The sequence below is a fragment of the Physeter macrocephalus genome, chromosome 13, assembly GCF_002837175.3.
Source record: "Physeter macrocephalus isolate SW-GA chromosome 13, ASM283717v5, whole genome shotgun sequence".
NCBI classification, from domain to species: domain Eukaryota; kingdom Metazoa; phylum Chordata; class Mammalia; order Artiodactyla; family Physeteridae; genus Physeter; species Physeter macrocephalus.
Window position 1 is genome coordinate 38,593,489 of NC_041226.1, and position 20,829 is coordinate 38,614,317.

The 20,829-nt window shown below is 35.3% G+C and overlaps 2 pseudogenes; one reads left to right on the plus strand and one right to left on the minus strand.

Annotated features, from left to right (window-relative positions):
• The window catches only part of LOC102990942 (WD repeat domain phosphoinositide-interacting protein 3-like), a 190,011-nt pseudogene extending 170,798 nt beyond the window's left edge, over positions 1-19,213 (minus strand).
• A 398-nt stretch (positions 19,214-19,611) lies between these two features.
• LOC102994658 (nuclear pore complex protein Nup54-like) lies at positions 19,612-20,583 on the plus strand (annotated as a pseudogene).
• Positions 20,584-20,829: the final 246 nt, after the last annotated feature.

Here is a 20,829-nt window from a genome sequence, read left to right on the forward strand (position 1 = left end):
CTTCCAACAAAACAAAAGCCCAGGACCAGATGGCTTCACAGGTGAATTCTATCAAACATTTAGAGAAGAGCTAAGACCTATCCTTCTCAAACTTTCCAAAATATAGCAGAAGGAGAAGTTTTAGCCACAGCAATCAGAGAAGAAAAAGAAATAAATGGAATCTAAAATGGAAAAGAAGGAGTAAAGGTGTCACTGTTTTCAGATGACATGGTACTATACATAGAGAATCCTAAAGATACTACCAGAAAACTACTAGAACTAATTAATGAATTTGGTAAAGTAGCAAGATAAAAAATTAATGCACAGAAATCTCTGGCATTCTTATACACTAATGATGAAATATCTGAGAGTGAAATTAAGAAAACACTCCCATTTACCATTGCAACAAAAAGAATAAAATATCTAGGAATAAACCTACTTAAGGAGACAAAAGACCTGTATGTAGAAAATTATAAGACACTGATGAAAGAAATTAAAGATGATACAAATAGATGGAGAGATATACCATGTTCTTGGATTGGAAGAATCCACATTGTGAAAATGACTCTACCACCCAAAGCAATCTACAATTCCAGTGCAAGGCTCCCTGATTTCAGACTATACTACAAAGCTACAGGAATCAAGACTGTATGTTACTGGCACAAAAACAGAAATATAGATCAATGGAACAGGATAGAAAGCCCAGAGATAAACCCATGCACATATGGTCACCTTATCTTTGATAAAGGAGGCAAGAATATACAGTGGAGAAAAGACAGCCTCTTCAATAAGTGGTGCTGTGAAAAAAAACTGGACAGGTACATGTAAAAGTATGAGATTACAACACTCCCAACACCATACACAAAAATAAGCTCAAAATGGATTAAAGACCTAAATGTATGGCCAGAAACTATCAAACACTTAGAGGAAAACATAGGCAGAACACTCTATGACATAAATCAAAGCAAGATCCTTTTTGACCCACCTCCTAGAGAAATTGAAATAAAAACAAAAATAAACAAATGGGATCTAATGAAACTTAGAATGTTTTGCACAGCAAAGGAAAACATAAAGAAGATGAAAAGACAACCCTCAGAATAGGAGAAAATATTTGCAAATTAAGTAACTGACAAAGGATTAATCTCCAAAATTTGCAAGCAGCTCATGCAGCTCAATAACAAAAATACAAACAACCCAATCTAAAAATGGGCAGAAGGCCTAAATAGACATTTCTCTAAAGAAGATATACAGATTGCCAACAAACACATGAAAGAATGCTCAACGTCATTAATCTTTAGAGAAATGCAAATCAAAACTACCATGAGATATCATCTCACACCAGTCATAATGGCCATCATCAAAAAATCTAGAGACAATAAATGCTGGAGAGGGTGTGGAGAAAAGGGAACACTCTTGCACTGTTGGTGGGAATGTAAATTGATACAGCCACTATGAAGATCCGTATGGAGGTTCCTTAAAAAACTACAAATATAACTACCATATGACCCAACAATCTCACTACTGGGCATATACCCTGAGAAAACCATAATTCAAAAAGAGTCATGTCCCAATATGTTCATTGCAGCTCCATTTACAATAGCCAGGAAATGGAAGCAACCTAAGAGTCCATCATCGGATGAATGGATAATGAAGATGTAGCACATATATACAATGGAATATTACTCAGCCATAAAAAGAAACGAATTTTAGCTATTTGTAGTGAGGTAGATGGAACTAGAGTCTGTCATATAGTGAAGTAAGTCAGAAAGAGAAAAACAAATACCATATGCTAACACATATATATGCAATTTAAGAAAAAAAAAGGTCATGAAGAACCTAGGCGTAAGACAGGAATAAAGACACAGACCTACTAGAGCATGGAGTTGAGGATATGGGAGGGGGAAGGGTAAGCTGTGAGAAAGTGAGAGAGTGGTATGGACATATATACACTACCAATGGGAGGGGGAAGGGTAAGCGGTGAGAAAGTGAGAGAGTGGTATGGACATATATACACTACCAAACGTAAAATAGATAGCTAGTGGGAAGCAGCTGCATAGCACAGGGAGATCAGCTTGGTGCTTTGTGACCACCTAGAGAGCTGGGATAGGGAGTGTGTGAGGGAGGGAGATGCAGGAGGGAAGAGATATGGTAACATATGTATATTTATAACTGATTCACTTTGTTATAAAGCAGAAACTAACACACCATTGTAAAGCAATTATACTCCAATAAAAGTGTTAAAAATAAATAAATTCTTTAGGCAGCTAAAAATAATTAAAATAAATAAAATAAATAAAATAAAATTATTTTGAAAGCCTTATCTCCCTCAAATAAATTTTTAAAATATATGGAAATATATATTCTTGCCTTTTTGAAGACATAATAATTCTCAGTCTATATATAGGAAAAAGGAAATCTATAAGGAAAAAGTACTGTGTTGGATTTTTAGGTCACATTGTATGTAATTCATTTTTTTACCTTAACTATTTTACACATTTACTAGAATATAAGCACTGTAATTTTTTATATGACCCAAATCACTCTTCTATATTATCCACTTTAATATAGACAGAAAAAGTAGCCAAGTATTTTTGGGTAAGGAGTTACATGGTGAAGTAGTGCCATGAAATGATGATAATGATAATAACCAGAGTGTATATGGGGAGAAAATGTAAAGACATGTAGGCAATTAAGTTTCAAATATTCCTTGATAATTAAAAGAGCCTTCACAAATTGCAAAGAGACATAGAAAGGAAAGTAAGAAGATGAGAAATTTGTTGAAGTAATTGTGACCCCCAGGTGGAGGCAGTATGGTGAAAGAGAGGATGTTGTCATATAGGACTAGAGGCTTTTCAGCACGGAGCCTTTAATAAAACAATAAGAATGATAATTTTAAAAAACTAATTTGGTATCAGGAAATAGATTGTTTGTAAATACATTGAATTTGAGGGATTGACATTACATTCTAGTAGAATTATTAGCTATTCAAGAATGCATACTAAATCACATGGGAGATATTATTTTAGAACTTGGATTTTGGAGCCATATGAAAAGAAGATATATGAATACATGGAAATGAATGAGAGGAAAATGAAAAGATTGAAGACAGAACTTAATAAAATGCCAGAATGTAAAAATTATTGAAAAGAACTAAAAATATGGGCTGTAAAATGGGAAACTAAAACAAAATACTTGTGGGTTGCTCAATTAGATAGATTATCTTCCTATTCTGAGTCCACATATGTTACAGCTCTGAACTAGATTGGAAACTCCTCAATCATCTTTTCCACAGACAACCCTAATACTATATCTCACTAAACAGAATAATAGTTGCCTTTGATGAATAATATCAAAATGTATATATATATATATATATATATATTTTTTGCGGTACGTGGGCCTCTCACTGTTGTGGCCTCTCGCATTGCAGATCACAGGCTCCAGACTCACAGGCTCAGTGGCCATGGCTCACGGGCCTAGCTGCTCCACGGCATGTGGGATCTTCCCAGACCAGGGCACGAACCCGTGTCCCCTGCATCGGCAGGTGGACCCTCAACCACTTCGCCACCAGGGAAGCCCTCAAAATTTATTTTTAAAGTTATATTTGACGATTTGAAAATCATTAGTGATGAGCAAGAATGAGGGAGTGTAAATTATTCTGTCCAATCAATAATAATGAAATAAAGACATCCAATTGTGTAGAAAATTATGGTTTTTTTTCTTTCAGATCATAATTCTTGGTTTATTCATACATAGAAAAAAATCAGCAATATGTTTAAACTTAGTTTTTGACTGTTAATGTGCATTTATAACTCCCCAGTCACTAAAATAATAAAATTTTAAATTCATTATTTCTGCAACCAATAAGATTTTAAATTTAATTAAATTCAGCTCTTCTTATTACCTTAAATTTTAAGAGTCCTACATTTTGATGTTTTCCATAATGACTAAAATGCTTAAAAGATAATATTTTAGAAACTTCTTTAAACTTAAGCAGAGAAATGAAATAAAGCATCTAAAATTTCTACCTCTATGTACATTTAATTAAAAAAAAAAAACAACAAAACACTGCAAACTTTTTATTTGCACTCTATTACTCCATGACAAAAAATTGACAGTGGACATACAACTAAGATGATAAATTATAATTGATATACAACACTCTGATATCTCATCAGCAATTTACTTTGGCTTTTATTTGTCTGGATTCATTAGGCCTTAGTAAATAGTTATAAATGCTTCCTAAAGAAATAGAAATCCATAAAAATATTTATTCAGGAAGAGATTAATTGGAATATTAGTTTTAATGATAAAATTTAAAATATCAGTTTAACGGTTTACATTATTATATGGTGTACAAGGAGCTGGAATTTTATGAAGCCATTAATATATTAAATTAAAATGAGGTATAAAAGGCAAATATAATAATATAAACAAGAATAATGTCCATATTCATTTCCAGTCATTGTCATAATAAATTACCACAAATTGAGAGGTTTAAAATGGTAGAAAGTTTGGCTTCCCTGGTGAAGCAGTGGTTGAGAGTCCGCCTGCCGATGCAGGGTGCGCGGGTTTGTGCCCCGGTCCGGGAGGATCCCATATGCCGCGGAGCGGCTGGGCCCGTGGGCCGTGGCCGCTGGGCCTGCGTGTCCGGAGCCTTTGCTCCGCGACGGGAGAGGCCCGCGTACCGCAAAAAAAAAACAAAAAAAAAAAACGTAGAAGGTTACCATTTCACATTTCAGAAACCAGAAGTCTGAAATCAAGGTTTTGAGAGGGTCAATTCCCTTTGGAAGAGATGAAGGAGAATCCATTTTATACCTTCTTTTAGTTTCTGGTGGCTTGCAAAAATGATTGGTGTTCCTTGGCTTACTGCTGCATAACTCCAAATTCACCTCCATTTTTGACATTGCCTTCACGGTGTTTCCCTGTGTCTCAAATTTTGCTCTGGTTTTAACTTATAAGCACACCTCAACTTTCATTGGATTTAGGGTCCACTGTACATCCAGAATGAGTTCACCTGGAAACTCTTAATTATATCTGGAAAGATATTTTATCCAACTAACGTTATATTTGCAGTTCTGGTGGTTAGGTTTTTGGACATATCTTTTGTGGAGGACCTTATGCAACCCACTACAGTGCCAATCAAATTAGAAAAAAGGATATGCTAAACATTTATTGTGTGCTATGTCATGTAGTAAGTGTTTTGAGAGCTATTAATGTATACAATTATTAGAATAAACCTGTGAGTTATCCTGCTCCTGAAGGCAGATTTCTTGGTTTCAAATACTTCCTCCATTATTTACTTGACATTTGATCTTTGGCAGATTATTTAAATATATCATGCCTCAATATTCTCAATTTTCTCATCTGGAAAGGGGGCATATGGATACCTATTTAATGGAATTGTGTTAAGTATTTAATAAACTAATATTGAAAAATGTGTGTGTGATAAAACTGATTGGGTAAGAACACCAAAATCTTAATAATAAAAGTATATGAGAATGTGACTTATTTTTTGTACTATTAATAAATGGAATGTCTGATAAACATACATATCTACTTTCCATAAATAACCAGAAAATTGGGGGAAATATATGAAACAAATATTTTTTTAGATATTGGATAATAGATAATGCAGGACAATGACCAACAAGAGAAGAAAAAATAAGAATAGTGAATACCACAGTCACCTATGCAATTTGCCTGAATGCAGTTTTCTGTTCATGGTATGGAGATCAATGCCTAACAGAACAAAGAAGATTCACTGAGATAGGGAGACAGCAACTGGATTTCGGTAATCTGAGTCTGGAGTTCATGGGGCAGAGTACCAGAGAAGGAGATTGTCATAGATCACTTTGGAAAATAAAAAACTACAAAACCCTACTGTAATCTAAACAATTCACAGTACTTACACAGTGTGAATATCTGAGCATTATTTTCCAATTTGAACAATAAATTTAATTGCCAAACCTGAGTTCTTGTGCCCAATGCACAGTGAGGCCAACAAGCTAAAATGTCATAGTTTGGAACAGAGTTCGCAAGGGCCACAGAAGGAGAATTGGCAGCTCATGCTCATAAAGCCCAAATTCCCCAATGGCTTTTGGGGAAGAGTTTTTATAGGCAAAATTTGGCAAGAGGGCTGCAGGGTGTGTGACTTTCTTCTGATTGGTTGCTGGTGAGGTAACAGGGTGATGTTCTAGGAATCTTAATCATCAACCTTCTGGTTCCAACCAGTCTGGTATCTATGTGCTTGTGCTCTGTCTGAAGTTACCATCCTCAACCTGGGTGGGGATCCCACCTCCTGTAGAAGAACTGAGAGATATGTATCAGATTGCTATGCACAGCACCGAGGAGGAACCAAGACCCTGTCCCATCACTGCACTATTGTTCCTTGATTACCTTTCCTTAGTTTCTGCATTCACTCTCTGACCTAATTAGTAACTGTTTGAATCCACCCTTTGGAACTCAGGGAAGGTCTAGTAGGCTGACGCCATTTTTCTACAAGCAAGAAACAGGGGACACAGATTGGCTTTTTTACCCAGAAAGGCCCCACAAGGTCCTGCTCAGCTTTAAATTCATAATAAATACAAAATTTCACACCATTTTTTAATAGGAGTTTACAGGTTGATTCTAAACAAAAATATGCCAAATAATTTTGAAAGGGAGAAAAAAATATTCAAGGAAGAAACTTCCTAAATTTGAGAGAGAATATAAAGCTACATTTTTCAAGAGAACACAGTATTGGCTCACAGATACATAGATTAACAGAACAGAAATAATTCAGAAATAAATATATGTCTATAGGGTCAATTTTTTTTTTTAACAAAAGCACTGGTGCAACTCAATATAGAAAAAAGAGTCTTTGCAATAAGTGGTGCTGAAACAACTAGACATTCATAAGAAAAAAATAACGTAGGGTTTATCTCACACCAAACACAACATTGTGTCAAGATAAATAATATAGCAAACTACAAAAGATTAAAATATATTTTATAGGTGAGTACTTCTTATACAAGACATAGAAAGTCCTAAACATTAAAAAAAAGATTAATTGGTCTTTATTCAAATTAGTTATGTATCTTTTCAATTACAAATTAAATGTAAATATTGTATATTCATGTATTATATATATTATATACACATACACATAATATATATTGACAATTTATATTCAGTATATGCAAAAATCTATGAGTTCACAAATAAGACTAATAATCTAATAAAAAGTTTATTTTTGAGTAAACTTCAAAAAGAAGATATACAAATGAACAATTAGCACAAACATTTCTCAAAATCATCTGTCATTGGTGAAATGTTATCATGTATTGGCAAGAATGTGGACAAACTTGTACTCTCATAAAGTGCTGGCATTTTACTTCATTTATTTACTTTTAAGTTTTATTGGAGTATAGTTGATTTACAATGTTGTGTCAATTTTAGGTGTACAGCAAAGTGTATCAGTTATACATACACATATGTCCACTCTTTTGGATTCTTTTCCCATATAGACCATTACAGAGTACTGAGTAGAGTTCCCAGGGCTATACAGTAGGTCCTTATTAATTATCTATTTTATATATAGCAGAGTGTATATGTCAATCCAAATCTCCCAATTTATCCCTCCCTGCCATTACCCTCTGGTAACCATAAGTTGATTTTCTACATCTGTAACTTTATTTCTGTTTTGTAGATAAGTTCATTTCTACCCCTTTTTTAGATTCCACATGTAAGAGATATCATATGATATTTGTCTTTCTCTGTCTGACTTCCTTCACTCAGTATGACAATCTCTAGTTCCATCTGTGTTGCAGCAAATAGCATTTTTTTCATTCTTTTTTTATGGTTGAGTAATATTTCATTGTATATATGTACCACATCTTCTTTCTCTATTCCTCTCTTGATGGACGTTTAGGTTGCTTCCATGTCCTGGCTATTGTAAACAGCACTGCAATGAACATTGAGGTGCATGTATCCTACCGAACCATGTTTTTCTACAGATATATGTCCAGGAGTGGGATTGCTGGATCATATGGTAGCCTTATTTTTAGTTTTTTAATGAACCTCCATACTGTTCTCCATAGTGGCTGTACCAATTAACATTCCCACCAACAGTATAGGAGGGTTCCCTTTTTTCACACCATCTACAGCATTTATTATTTGTAGACTTTTTGATGATGGCCATTCTGATTTATTTTTATGTTTTATTATTTTTTCTTTTAATATTTTTATTGGAGTATAGTTGATTTACAATGTTGTCTTAGTTTCTGCTGTACAGCAAAGTGAGTCAGACACATATTCATTCTTTTTTAGATTCTTTTTCCATGTAGGTCGTTACAGAGTATTGAGAAGAGTTCACTGTCCTATACAGCAGGTTCTTATTAGTTATCTATTTTATATATAGTAGTTTGCATATGTCAGTCCAAATCTCCCAATTTATCCCTCCACCTGCTCCCTGCTTTCCCCCTGGTAATTATAAGTTTGCTTTCTACATCTGTGACTCTATTTCTGTTTTGTAAATAATCTCATTTCTACCTTTTTTTTTTAGATTCCACATGTAAGCAATATCATATGATATTTATCTTTCTCTCTCTGACTTATTTCACTCAGTATGACAACCTCTAGTTTCATCTATGTTACTGCAAATGGCACTATTTCATTCATTTTGTGGCTAATATTCCATTGTACATATGTACCATATCTTGTTTATCCATTCCTCTGTTGATGGAAATCAAGTTTCTTCCATGTCCTGTCCATTGTAAATAGTGCTGCAAAGAACATTGGGGTGAATGTATCATTTTGAATTATGATTTTCTCTAAATATATGCACAGGAGTGGGATTGTTGGATCATATGGTAGTTTTATTGCATTTGGTTGCTTTTTGTGTGTGTGTGTGTATGTATTGTTGTTTCTTTGTTTGCATTTCCCATGAGGTTTTGATATAGGAGTCTGCATATATACAAGGTTGTCTTAAATTGCTGGTCTCTTAATTTCAAATGCAATTCCCATCTCCTGAATTTGTACTCTCCTCACAGTTGCCAGTTTTGATAAATCTGTGTGTGGATGATTTCCTTCTAGTACTTTATGTTTGTCTTTATCAGTGAGCTTTCCCATTTGTGATTTTCTTGTTTCTAGTTGTGGACTCTTTTTTCCACCCTGTCTAGAGAATTTCCTTTAGCATTTGCTGGTTGTTCAGCCTGAGGAACTCAAAACTGGAGCCTGCAGGCTGTTGGGCAGGGATGGGTCTTGGTGCAGAAACAGGGACCTCTGGGAGAGCTCACATCAGTTAATATTCCCTGGGGTCTCTGCTACCTCTGTCCTTCCCCCACAGTGAGCTACAAAGAACCCCTGCCTCCCCAGGAGACCTGGTAGGTCTGCTTTGTGCTGGGTCCTGGTGCATGTGAGACATGATGTGCACCCTTGAAGAGTGGAGTCAGTGTTTCCCCCAGCACTGGGGAACTCCTACACTCACTCTCTGCTGACCTTCAAGGCTAGATGTTCTGGGGGTTCTTCCTCATGGTGCCAGACCCTCAGAATGTCCTGTGGTGGGGCGACTATATTTATGTGGGAAACTCCCTGTGTAGCCTGTGTGTGTTTAATATTTTACTATTATTATTATCATCATCATCATTATTATTGGTGTGAGGACTGTTTTTAGAATGGATGTCTGTCATCTCTTTCCTCAGTGTATGCTGGCCGTTATCCTCTTGATAGGGGTTTTGATTGGTGTTGTAGTGACCAGAGCCTGCCCTGGATATGGAGTGGGGCTTCCCCTTTGCTCTGTGGTTGTCATTGCCCTGTTATGGACAGGGTCTGCTCCTTAGTTATTCCAGTAGAGGCCTCCAGTTCTGTTTCTTAGCTGTGTTTCTGATTCGTAGTGTAAGGGGTATAAGTTAGGCAGGATTGGAGCACTCCCACTGGGAGAGAAGTCACTGAATATTACTTCTCTGGAGATGTTAACCTGTGAGCATGCTCTGTTGTGTCACCTTTCACCCATTGTTGAAGCTCACAAGTTACTCTGTTGTTGGCATTGCTCTCGTCCACACCTTAGCCACATGTATGCCAGCAACTGACTCTGGTGTCTTTCAAGTGCTGTTTTCACTAGGCCACCAGCATAGATCCACTGATGTCAGGTCCCAGGATTGCAGTAATCATGGATCTGGACCCACTGTGGGTGCCATGAGGGCAGCTTAGACTCTGACCTAGCCCCACAGCTGCTAAAGCTAGACCTGTCTCAGTTGCATGAGCACTTGTCTGTTCAGATGTTCCACAGATGCTGACTTTACCAAACCAGTCATGGGGGTTTAATCTGAGGTTCATGAAGCTGCAAGGAGAGATTTCAGCCCTTTTTCTTTAGTCGCATAATGCCTGAGACTCAGCTTTGGTTTCAGTACCACCTCTGTGTGTGGGCCACTCACAAGCATCTGCTCTCTGCCCAGGCAGGAGGGAGCGGAGGCAGCAACCAACAGATGCGCATGAACCTGCTCTGCTGGGGGGCCCTCCTAGTGCCTGCAGAGGTGGGGGCAGGCACGTGGGCAGAGAGGCTGCATTGGCAGCCTGCCCTTTGCATGTCACTCAACAATGATGCTTCAGTTCTAAGGAGCTCCTGGCTTCTTCCAGGAGCATTCCCGGTTGCGGAGTTCCTCAGTCTCATCACCTCAGGCTGTCTCTGAGCAGCCAACAGCAGTCTCCTCCCCAGGCCTGCTCTCCAACCCACGTTCCGGCCCCCAGCTTCCATCTGCTCTGGCAGACACACATCTCAGGCTCAGACATGCAGGGCTGTGCATGGACCATCTGTGTAGGTCTTACTCTGTCTTGCCTGTCACAGACCAATTACAGTGCTCTCCTCTGGGCCCCCAAAGCTCCCCTCTGTTTCAGCTGATCTCCCCACTGGTGAGGAGGCTTCCCTGGGTGGGAGAACCTCTCCTCTCCTTTAGCTCCCCCAACCCAGGAGCATGGGTCCAGTCCCACTTCCCCTTTTCTTTTTTCCCTTTTCTCTCTTTCACACTACCTGATTACAAGGGAATATTTTCTTGTCCTTTTAGGTATCCAAGGTCCTCTGCTAGTGTTCAGTAGATTCTCTGTGAGAATTGTTCCATTTTCAGATTTATTCTTGATGCTCCTGTAGAAAGAGGTGAACTCCATGTCCTTCTACGCTGCCATCTTGACCCCTCTCCCTATTTTTATTTTTGAGACGAGTATTCTTTCAATAAATGGATGTGATATTTCTTTGTGCTGCATTTAGAGAAGTGTTCATACGTACTTGTAGTAATGATGTTTATAAAAGTTGTACCTGCATGCTACGAAACGAACACTGTTTTTTTTATGTGAAGCTGGCATTGTATTAATATGAACGTCTATAACAGTCAAAACTAAAGTGACAGAAAGCAAATGATCTGTAGCCTTGGGTTGGGTTTGAGTAGGGGTATTGGCTGTAAAAAGACAAAATAGAACTTTCTGGTGGAATATAAGTGTTGTATATCTTCATTGAGATGGTGATTAACTGGACATACAAATTTTTGGAAACTCATTCAACTGTATGTTTAAAGTGGGTGCATTTTATTGTGTATAAAAGACACCTCTATAAGGAGATATGAAAAGTAAAAAATATTTTGAATGACTAATTGTAGGAACAACATTCAATATGTTCTTTATGTATTTGTTGATTTTCAAAGATATATATAGGGACTTCCCTGGTGGCATAATGACTAAGAATCCGCCTGCCAATGCAGGGGACACGGATTCAAACCCTGGTCCAGGAAGATCCCACATGCTGCGGAGCACCTAAGCCCATGTGCCACAACTACTGAGCCTGCACTCTAGAGCTCGCAAGCCACAACTACTGAGCCTGAGTGCCACAACTACTGAAGCACAGAGCCCGTGCTCCACAACAAGAGTAGCCACCACAATGAGAAGCCCGCACATTAAAACGAAGAGTAGCCCCTGCTCGCTGCAACTACAGAAAGCTCGTACACAACAACAAAGACCCAACCAGCCAAAAATAAATAAAAAATAAAATAAATTTTAAAAAATACTGTGGAAAAAGATATATCTGCATCTCTTTTCAATTGAAATAATCAATTACCATAAACTACTAATTTGAGTCATATGTTTATTTTTTAAACTAAGATAAATATCTTAATGCTATAGACAGTTGTAACACTCTAAAACCTAGATCAGATAAGGAAACATATATGAGTGATATATGCAATAGAGGTTAGCAGTTTTGCTACATTTTATTTCACCAAAATATATTCCAAATAATGTGGGAAGAAGAAAAATGCACACTATTGATCAGGGCTTGTTTGCCACTCTCTTGGGTTTTATTCCACATTTCTCAATCCCCAGGTAAAACGTTAAGTTCCAACCTGGTCAATATCTGCACAAGCATTGATTTGTAACAACAAATGAGGTGGCACAATGAAAGAACCAAGTCAGAAAGATACATCAGCTCCTTGCAGAAGATGAAAGCTCTGTTGTTCGTCAAGCTATTGATGGCATCACTAATGAAGTTAACAACTAAACTTAGAAAAAGAGAAAATGCTCATTTGTCCTCATTATATGACATACTTGTGCATGTAAGATTTATTCCTTTCTTTCCTTCTTCCTACCTTCTTTCCAAACCGGTGTAAAAATAAATATCAAAGCTAAATATCATAAACATCTTCCATCATAACACACACAGTAATGCCCTAGTTTATGCAGAAATTTAGACAAAAATATTCCTTACTTACTAATCATACACATAAATGTTTTAAAATTAGAACAGAGAAAGAACATAATATATTTTAGAAGCAAATGTACACATGAAACTAATTCATTAGTGCCCAGAAAGAGTATCATGTGTAAACATATGCCAACATTACTGTCAAAATCCTTTGAATCCTTTGAAAAGCATAAAGTGTTAAATTGACATAGCATAGCTCTTGGTTATCAAGTTTTAGAACATTTTATTTGTTCATTTGTAAGATATCATGAGAATTGAATGAAAACATTCCCTGTACTAGCAAAGGAAAAATTATGCTGGTTCTTCTGAAAAGTAAAAATAATTAGAGGACTTAGGGCAGAAAACCTGAAATTCTTTATATATGTTAAAATTTGACATATTGAATTGCTATTCTGGGTTAGTACCTTGTTTCAAATGATAATTTCTATTTCATGGTATTTTAAAACTATTAGTAACATTACAATCCATGTAGAACCTTCAAATCAGCAAACACACTATTACAGAAGAAGAAATTCTCATGTTAAGTACATAAATGGTTTCAATGTTGAGCTACTACAACTACTCCATTTTTTTTTTAAGGAATCCACTCCCTATGGGACTACAAACATCTATTACCTGTACCAGTTCATACTTCTAGGGTCAGATAACAAGTACACCTCTACATAAATAGCCCTTTCAAATCTGAAGGTCCTTATGGTGTACAAACTTGTATTCTCTAGGCTGTCTAAAGTAAACAGTGGTATGCTGCAGTGAGCTTGAACTGCCTCTTAGAACTGAATGCTAAATTTTCAGGAATTTTGCTAGCATTTGATAACAGGTTGGTAGCTTGAAATGGAGGATGGCATAATATTTACACCATGCTAATTAACAAATCCACAATTCAGGGCTTCCTTGTTATTCACCTCCTGCTGGTTATTAAGTATTTACCACAAGTATTACAAGTGATATCCCATGACAAAAGTGTGTTGGGTTTTTTTTTCCCCCAGAAGAGGCAAGAATTGAAAGTAGAGAAAAGGAAGAGAAGAGTAGGGAAGAGAAAGGAGGATGGAAAAGATGAAGGCAACATTGAAGGAAGGAAGGAAGGAAGGGAATGTCTAAATCATTTAACCTACATTCACACACTTCCTGAAAGTAATATTTTATTTTTTGACATATTTTGGAAAGCTGCATTAAAATATGACTTAAAAAACATTATTTGGAATATGAAAGTAGTTTTGTAGTAACATTTTCATTATCTCCTAAGTGATGATACATTTTTCTGTAATACTGCATAAGCATTCTTTTCAGAGGAGAAAAATTACATGTAAATATATTTCAGAGAAAAAAAGGAAAGATTTCTTATCCATAAATAACAATAAATATCTTCATGCATAAAATAAGAAGGGTGAAATGAACATTACATATTTGAATAAAATCTTATTTGGAAAACTATAATAACTTTTAAAATTTATATCTCCATGACCCCTGTAACAGTCTTCTAATTTTATTCTTTTTTCAGGACTCCACCTCTTGAATAAATTTCCTAGACTTCTGTCAGAGAAAACTTACTAAAATGTAAATATTATCATGTGACTACATTGTGTAATTCTGCCCCCAAATTAAAGGTTCATTAATTTTTTTAAAAACACTATCCTTGAAAAGTAGAGAAGGGGGACAAAAAGAAGCAAATGTAGAAAAAAATATGGGAAACCTACAGAAAACCTATTCATTTTTAGCTTTTTCCATTACTGTAAATTATAAATAAATATAAATAATTATAAAAAAATATATATAAATTATAAAAAAATATAAATAATTCTTAAACTGCACTATATGCTCTTTAATCTTGTAACCACCATCTCCCTTTAATTTAACATGTCTTTATTAAATATTTAATAGGGAGCAATTATTGTATACTCAGCATGGGTTGGTCCTGAGGTAGACAATATATAGATGGAAAATGCATGGCTCATGAATTAAGGAATTTATATTTTGGATAGAAAAACGGATAAGAAAATAGATAATTATACGAAGGTTTTGCAAATTAACAAACACTGTAACTCAAATTCATAGATAAAGTAAACATATTTGATTTTAGTTTACTTGAATACTAATTTCTCCCCCAATTCTTTATCAAAAAATTACTAGGGAGATAAAGACAGTTAACTAAATATTGCACCAGATCAAAACTATAGGATAATGTAAACGCTCCCTGGAAATAGTACTCTCACTTAGAAACAACAACAACAAATCTACGTTTCTTCCCCCATTCCTTTCTATAAAGTAAGTTATTTATTTATTTATTTAGTGTTGAGGCCATGCTTATGCATCCATGTGAAATAGGGAGAAGGCACAAACGGATTCTATGATAGGATTTGGAGATTCACTGTCTTCTGTCACATGCCTTTGGGGAAAATTCACTTTCCCGTGAGATATGGCTTACCCTGCTGGAGTTCCTAGTTAATTTTGACAACTAATACCATTATATTTAGTCTTCCTGACTTACTCATGGACAAGTAGTGCCTTCTAGATGGCTTGCTTTAATCTGGAATTAAGCTATCCTTAGACTCCTCAGTGTTTTTCAGAGGTCCAATCACTAGTAGATCAAGCATTTTTTCTTCCATCCTATACATACACCCATTAATTCCAATCTATACATACACCCATTAATCTTTCTCTATATCACAATTCCATTCTATACATACACCCGTTAATCCTTCTCTATATCACAATTCCTATGGGGTTGGAAATGAAGCAGATTATTTTATTTCCTCTATGACATCTCCTATTACCATAATGTGTGCCAAATTTTTATAAATAAAAGGGATATGTTCTCTATAATAGCAGGAAAATCTCTGATCTAAGCCTATGTTATACAGAATTCAGATATAAAAATTTGAAAAATAATCTAAGACAAAAACATATTTTGCAAATATTTTGTATATTACATAATACTGTTATATAAAATCAGCATTTACTTTTTGTCAAAAATTTTCACTTAAGTAATGGACATTTTGGATTAGCTTAGGTAAAGTATTTTTACTCAGAGAAGCTGAAAAAAGCTCCACCATTAACAATTTACAATATTTGTTTACAAAATTATTATACAATAAAATTTGGTAATTGCTGGTAATCTAAACTGAGGAAAATGGGAACCAAAGATTTCTTAGAAAAGCTAAGCTAAAGAATAGAGATGTTTGGAGCAAAAGTAAAGCATGCAAAATCTACTAGAGCAACATACTTGTGGGAAAATACGGGGATTTCACAATGAATGAAATGTAGAATCTGAGGAACGAAAGGAAAACAGTAAGGCTAGAGAAATAAGTAAGGTAAGATTAAGCTATATATTGGATGTAGTTCTATGAATATAAGTTAAATGCTCTAAGAAAAAGATATCTTTTAGGTAACAAAATAATGTATTAAAATTATACTTAAAAGTATTTTTGAAGGCAAAAGAATGGTTTGGGGAAGAGCATAAATTTTGAGGCAAGAAGACAATGCTAAGTTAGTGAGAGAAAAATGAGATGACCTGGGTTTGAAATAGGTATATGGAAAAAATGTTTAAATATATAAAATGTAATATTTTAAAATGAAAATATATATATTTAAACATATATATTACACACATACTTGACTCTACCCTTAAAATATAGTTTGAAGTGTTAGACAATAGTTGATTATATCATTAATGAGAACCTTGAGAAGAAAGAAAGTTACTTGGCAAAGGGTGTAAGAGAATGTAAAACATTGACATGACATTGACATGATTGTTTTTACTGTAAAGATAATGGGAAATGTTAATAATATTAACAATATTTACATAAGTGAGAAAGAATACAGAACTTTGGCCAAATACTGTAAATATCTTCTCTCTATTATATTCATATATATTCTGTGCCTTGGTCATCCTAAAATAAAACCCTGGTTAGTTTGTTTGCTGAGAGACCCAAAGACCTTTCCCTGGAATAGTTATTTCCATCTTCTATAGACTGTAACTCAAATCTTTTATTTTGAAGCTATTTTTACATCTTTATTGTGGGATATTCACTATATGTTATAGAATCATATGTATGTTATGCATTAGATCTCTAGACTCTTTCATCCGGTATAAATGCAACTTCATATCCTTTGACCAACATTTACCCATTTCCTCTACCTCCTGCCCCTGGTAACCAGCATTCTACTCCCTGCTTCTGCATATTCAACTTTTTTAGATTCCACAGATAAATGAAATCATGTGATACTTGTCTTTTTGTGTCTGGCTTATTTCACTAAGCATAATGTCTTCCAGGTTCATCCAGGATTTTCTTCTACGGCTGAAAAATATTCCAGTGTGTGTGAGGGGTGTGTGTGTGTGTGTGTGTGTGTGGTGTGTCTGTGTGTAAACCACGTTTTCTATATTCATTCATCTGTCAATGGACATTTAGGTTGTTTCCACACCTTAGTTATTGTGAATAATGCTGTAATAAACATGGAAGCACAAATATCTCTTAGAGTTACTGATTTCATTACTTTGGGGTTTATACCCAAAAGAGAAATTACTGGATCATATGGTAGTTCTATTTTTACATTTTTGCAGAAACTCAATACTGTTTTCCATAATGGCTATAACAGTTTACATTCCCATCAACAACATACAAGGGGTTTCCTTTTCACTACATCCTTGCCAACACTTGCCATAGTTTTGATAGTAACCATCTAACAGTTGGGAAGTCATATTTCATTGTGATTTTGATTTGCACTTCTCTGATGACTAGTGATGTTGAGGACCTTTTCATATACATGTTGGGCATGTGTATGTCTTCTTTGGAAAAATGTCTATTCAGGTTCTTTGCACATTTTTTAATTAGGGTGTTGTTGGGATTTTTTGCCATTGAATTTTATGAGTTCTTTACATATTTTGGATATTAACCCCTCATCAGATATGTAGTTTGCAAATATTTTCTCCCATTCAGTAGGTTGAGTTTTAATTTTGTTGATTTTTTTTCCCTTTGCTGTGCAAAAGCTGTTGATTTGATGTGGTCTCACGTGTTTATCTTTTCTTTTGTTGCCTGTGCTTTATGATATTCAAAAACTTATTACCAAAGCCAATGTCAAGGATCTTTTCCCTTCTTCTATGGGTTCTATGGTTTCAAGTCTTACGTTTAAGTCTTTAATCCATTTTGAGTTGATTTTTGTGTATGGCATTAAATAAGGGTATGATTTCATTCTTTTACATGTGGCTATCCAGTTTTCCTAACACTATTTACTAAAGAGACTATCCTTCCCCCATTGTATATTCTTGACACCATTGTCAAATCTTAGTTGACCATATATGTGTTGGTTTACTTCTGGGCTCTTTATTTTGGTTCCAATGGTCAATATGTTTGTTGTTATGTCAGTGCCATACTCTTTTGATTACTATAGTTTTGTAATATGGTTTGAAAGCAGGAAATGTAATATCTCCAGATTTGTTCTTCTTTCTAAAGAGTCTTTTGACTATTCAGGGTCTTTTGTGGTTCCATATGAATTTTAGGATTTTTTTTTTCTGTGAAAAAAGATCCATTAGACTTTTGATAGGGATTACCTTGAATCTATAGATGACTTTGGGTTGTATGGACACCTTCACAATATTAATTATTCCAATCCATGAACAAAGGATATCCTTCCATTTACTTGTATCTTCTTCAATTTCTTTCAACAATGGTTTATATTTTTCAGTGTACAGATCATTTAATTCCTTGGTTAAATTTGTTCCTAAATATTTTACTCTTTTTGATGCTATTCTAAATTACAGTGTTTTCTGATAGATCATTGTTGATGTAAAGAAATGCAAATTATTTGTGTATGTTGACTTTAACCTCTTTCAATATTAAATGCTCTACTTATTTACACTTTAATATTCCACATCTAATTTTCCATATGTTTAGGAACACTATATGCTTGATTTACATTATGCTTCTTAATTTTATATTTTCTATCACATTGCTAAACTTCAACAGCACTTTTAAATTTTAAGGCCCTATATTACATTGTGGTTTTCATGTATATATTTGTCTCCTGGGCTTTAGGTCACTGGAGTGTAAACACTAGGTAATTTTTTATTTGAATTCTTAAAAATAGAATGCTTTCTATCACACAACAAGTACCTAATAAAAGTGCAATTAATGGTGAAAAATCAGATCACAAATCCTAAAAAGAACATAGCTAAAATATGTTAAACTTCTGTTAATGACCAGTTTATATCTATGCATATCTCAAAAATGTCAACATTTTATGGGATAGATTTGTAATTTATTCTTTTTTTACAAAAAAAGGACACTGAAATAATCACTTTAAAAGCTAGCTGTTGGGAAGTGCACTGAGTGCCATGGGAGCAGCACCTTATTCCCCTGCTCCCTGCAACACAGCCTTCAACTTTGGGACTCCCTCATGCACCTCGGGTACCTCTGCAGCCACCGAGGCCCCCAGGGGTGGGTTTGGAGCTTTTGGGACAACATCTACAACAGCAGGTTCTGCATTCAGTTTTTCTGTTCCAGCTAACACAAGCATTACTGCACTGTTTGGTGGTACTCAGAACAAAGTTTGGGATTTGGCACTTATTTTGGCACAACAGCTGGAACTAGTATGGTTTAGGTACTGAGTTGGTAACTAGACTTGGATTTGGAGGATTTAATACACAGCAGCAGTGGCAGCAACAAACTACATTAGGTGGTCTCTTCATTCAGCCTAAAAAAGCTCCTGCCCAGTTCAAACAACTGAAAAATACTGCAAGTGCTCTTTCTGTTCCAATGCTTCTGGGAGATGAGAGAGATGCTATTTTGGAAAAATTGAATTAACTACACACATTTTGAGGAACAGCAAAAGGAAATTTTAACAATAACATTCCACCAACGGAATTCAAATAAGAATATCCCTTTTGCTGGTTTAAGGCAGTAGGTTATAGTTGTATGCCCAATAATAAACATGAAGATGGGCTAGTGGTTTTAGTTTTAAACAAAAAAGAAACAGATATTCAAAGCCAGCAAGAGCAATTGGTAGAGTCATTGCATAAAATTTTGGGAGGAAACCAGACCCTTACTGTAAATGTAGAGGGTATTAAAGCATTGTCAGATGATCAGACAGAAGTTGTCATTTATGTTGTTGAGCGTTCTCCAAATGGTACTTCAAGAAGAGTCCCAGCTACAGTAATATATACCCATTTTGAACAAACCAATATAAAAACACAGTTGCAGCAACTTTGTGTAATGCTTTCTATGACTTGAACAGAACATTCTTCTGCACAGATTGAACAGCTTTTACAGAATCCTCCTGCTGATGTTGATGCTATTATCTGGGAGCAAGTCAAAGTGGATAATCCTGATTCTGAAAACTTAATTCCTGTACCAATGGTGGGTTTCAAAGAACTTCTTTGAAGACTGAAGTTTCAAGATCAGATGACTAAGCAGCATCAGACCAGATTAGATATCATATCTGAAGATATTGGTGAATTACAGAAGAATTAAACTACAACTACAACTATGGCCAAAATTGCACAATATAAGAGGAAACTCATGGACATTCCCATAGAAACTTCAGGCCCTAATCAAACAGGAAATTCAGAGGAAGAGTGTATATGCCATCCAAGCTGATGAAATTCAGCTAGATACATTTCATTGTGAACTAAATACCCTACTCAGTTTAAGGACTGAGTAAATGAACTGATGTCCCAAATCAGGATGCAGAATCATTTTGGAGCAGTCAAATCTGAAGAAAGATATTACATAGATGCAGACCTGTTACGAGAAATCAAGCAGCATTTGAAACAACAAGAGGAAGACCTTAGCCACTTGATTAGCATTATAAAAGATGACATAGAATATAAGTTGGTAGAACATGGATTGAATGAAACCATCCACATCAGAGGTGGTGTCTTCAGTTGACATTTCACAAACTTGTTTTAAATATTTGTGAAATGCATCTTGTTATATCAGGCCATCCTTAAGAATGAAACAGATCACATGGAGGAAAAAAAAAAAAAAAAAGCAATTCTCCCCCTGACTTGGTTTTTGAGGTTACTAACAAATTATCATTCTACAATTCTGAAATAACAGTCATTTCACTGCTCTTCAGAGATAGGCTTCAAAAGATTTACATCTATTATAAAAACTGTAATTACTTCAAAAGAG